The sequence below is a fragment of the Physeter macrocephalus genome, chromosome 8 (assembly GCF_002837175.3).
Source record: "Physeter macrocephalus isolate SW-GA chromosome 8, ASM283717v5, whole genome shotgun sequence".
Lineage (NCBI taxonomy): Eukaryota > Metazoa > Chordata > Mammalia > Artiodactyla > Physeteridae > Physeter > Physeter macrocephalus.
Window position 1 is genome coordinate 121,709,533 of NC_041221.1, and position 3,917 is coordinate 121,713,449.

Consider the following 3,917-nt stretch of genomic DNA (forward strand, 5'->3'; position numbering starts at 1 on the left):
CAAAATAAATATGTTGGATTTCCCCATAAGGTTGTTTGGGGTTTCATGTAAACCATGATGTCTCTCTGCTGGATAATAAGGAACTTAAACAAGCAAACCAGGAAGTACAGTGATAAGGTTTGGGAATTAACTATGGTTTAACACCTTTCTCTGTGGGATTTCTCATTATTTAAGATCAGTGTGTCCTCTAAAATCTCCCTGCCTTTTTGGCAAGTTAAGCAAATGTGCAAGGGTTGGATAGCTCCTCATTGGAGCATCTGCTTTTACCCTTTGTTGTCAGAACACTTCTCTAGAGCAAAGTCAGTGTCAGATGCAAAAATGAAATAATGTGCAGTTTTGCAGAAACAGAAGGTGTGCTGTGGAATACATATCAAGCAGACACCACAGTAAGCCAACAAGCAACACATGAATACATGAGACGAATAAACAGTGAATAGCATTTTGCATTTATAAGTTGCTTTTTATTGAAGCAGTAAACAGTCACATGACCTTGAATATAGCCCTTAGGATTGCAGTGGAGCCAGCTTTGACAGCAATCCAAAAATACTGCGGTTCTAGAGAGACAGAAAAGTGCTAAAATTGATCAATGCCTTGGGTAAATTTGATGAAAGTTTTACCTAAGAGGAAATACCTATTTCAATCTGAATATCATATGTGAAAGTTCACGCCAACTGTCCAAACTAGCCATGTTATCAAAATGGAGAGTTGACTTAGTCATGAATTATATGCCTTTATCTTGTAATTGGCTGCAAGATGTAACATCAAGATTATTCCCCACATAAAGCTGATAGTCACTGAGGAAACTATAAAATGCTACCAAACTCCAAAATCTAGAATGCCTAGCAGCAAGGAACGAGATTTGGACATGGACACTGTGCTATTCATAGCAAATGGTTTCACAAATGCACTATCTGTGAAAAAAATAATAATAAAGTTTAAACATAGTTCCCTCCAGTTTGGAAAGTGTGCAACATTTTAAATACATTATGCTGTTGTGGTCACAAGTATACCTGTCATGGAGCCAACACAGCTGGAAGTTGAATTCTTGAACTAATGTGACAAAAGTCTTCTAGCATGAGCAATTTTACATCTTGTTCAAATAAACTTTATTAGCATATATGCCCTCTAAAATGGCAGAAAAACTGTTATGGTGGCCGTACATTCTGTCTTGAATTAGTAAGACTGGATGGCTGATGTCTTACCATTTTAAGAATAAACTCTCTCATTTTCTTTCCTATGCAATCTGCTTTTTTACTCATTTGCACTAACATAAGACGGAGCATGTGAGAAAACATAGTCACAAAAGACTTACATTAGCTCTTATTCAGAGAGCCGAGTGAAGCCAATTTTCTAGGGCAGAGCTGCTTCCTCTTATAGAAACCTCAATCTTATTTTAATTTTTAAAGAGTAGTCCTACTGGGCAGTAGCCTATTGAATCACCATTGTGTGTGTGTGAATTTCATGCCTTCAAAGTTACACACTAGAGAGTCTTCAGGGCTGAAGTTTATTTATTTTGAACACAAGCACTGCCAAGACGGCAGTAAGAGCATCCCTACTGGGTCCTCCAAATACTTGCTCTTCATCTCCCTTGTGCACAACCTCTATAGAGAAGAAAGAGGGTTAAACCCTTGGGCATTATCCTGATTCTCTTAACATCCCATTTGGAATGCAAAGCTACAAATTCCAATCCCTTGGACGCCGACTCCAAAAAGCTTTTGAAATGCAACTTTGTTTTTCTGGATTGAGGCTTCCCTGCCTTTTATGGTGGAGGTGATGGATAATGCTGACCTACAGAAATTAATTAGTATAATTCACTTGAAGGCTTATTGCTAACATCGTTATAATTCATTCCCACAGGAGTCATTTGATTATTGCCTTTCTTGCCAATAAGAATTAAAACAGCTAGTTACTAGTTGCAGATCATTAACCCGTTCAATCTTTGCCATCATACAGGAATACTGTATGGAAGACATCAGGACTCTGACATTTCCCTATGGCCCATCTTCTCTTCCTGCCTAGAAATGCATTCTAGAGTATCCGTGAGCCCAGCACCAAAGATATACAGGTCATAGAGGGAGGGCGAGCTAGATTTCCTACTACAGCTCAGCGCTGTGGAATATTCAGGAGATACTTCCTTTTCTATCCCTCTGTGTATCTTAGGAGAAATACACACAATTGGATAGGAAGAATGAGGTAGCTGCCATATTTGAAATATTCTCAGCACCACTGCAGGTGGGTTATATGTGGCAGAGCATGCCCACAGCAGGTAGTTTATAAACAAACAACTACATTAATTAAGTCATTAATTAATTAATCTAACTTCTAAACACACCCAGTGTCCAGTGGGAACTGGACTTCTGATCCACCCTTGAACTTGTCCTTTATACAGACTATTTCACATTCTATTTCAAATATCATTGCAATTTTGCCAAAGTATGTCATAATCACCATTTGTGAAACTATGTGTTTATAGGCTCCATATTATTTGTACATGTGAGAATGATCTTTGTGCCTACTGTAAATAAGAGTCAGAAGTGTGTTTTACTAGACTGAATAGTGAATATGTTCACTAGTGAATAGTGAATATTCCTGACTCTAATAGGCCCATTTAGGTCATTGGTATTCACGTTACTTCCTTCAGCCCAGTGTTTCTGCAGAGCTAGTCAGGGTATAATTTATCCTCAGGGTAAGTTTTGCCAAACTCCTTTACTTTGCTCTTCTTTAAAAGAATTCTCTAAGTTGATGTACACTCCCTCTGGACTTTCATGAAGAAATTTTTACCTGTGCATGAGCCTTTCTTGCACAAAAAATCTAGTACAGTCACCCCTAGGGTGACTCTTGAGTTTGTGTGCAATCACTGGGGTCAGTAATAGTAAATTCAAATGAGATGATAAAAGATGACTTGGGAAAAACGACATAAAAGTCTATTTCTAGAAAAACTAAACTATTCTTCACTTCCATAAATATTTTATGTTTATTACCCCAGCAACCAATAGCTATAGCTTCAGAGAGAATTACTTTACAGAAGAAAGAAAAAAAAAGAATCAAGAGCTGTCCTAACAGAACTTGCAACAGACTGAGACTTACATGAGTGTACTTCTAAAACTGCCATTAGTTTCCAAGTTAAAAAAAAAAAAGGTGAACATTGACCCAAAATCATTTTGCACTTAATCTAAAATACTTTAAAAGGAAGGCATAAATGTGTTGCCAAAATCACTAGCCTTGACACATGAAAACTAGCATTCCAGTCCTCTCTCTACCATTCAGCAGATCAACGGTTACAAGTACCTCATCCGACTGAAAATTAGTTTTTCACAAACAAAAAACAGGTGAATAAAAGCCTGAGCTACATTTATGACTAGAGAAAGCTACATATCACAACGCTCTTTCACTATTTAAAACAAAGTATCATGTCAACTATACTTTAATAAAAAAATAAAAATAAATTAAATAAAACAGAATGGATCACATGTGAAGCAATAATAATAATAATAATAATGAAGTAGGAGTGTGCCCTAAAACTCTTCACATAAAAGAACTGGTTTCATGTCACTGGTTTTTGTCATAGCCAAACACTTTTACACTCTAACATAGAAATCCATCAGCTCAACAAGTACATTTGAATCCCAAAGCTGTTCGTAATAGGTTTCTACTCTGTTTGACCATTTGGTTCTTACATGTTCAATATCTTGTCAGTCTTTTCAGAGTGAGGCAGGAGCAGTAGCGGGAAAAATCATAGCCCTGGGCTTAGGCAGATATGTGTTCAAATCCCAAGTCTGCTGCTTATGAGCTGGGTGTCCTTGGACAAGGACATCATTTTTTGACCCTCATTTTCCTCATCTGTAAAATGAGGATAGCATTAGTATTTACTTTAGAGAGTATGAGGAATTTTTTTTTTTTTTTTTTTGCGCGGTACG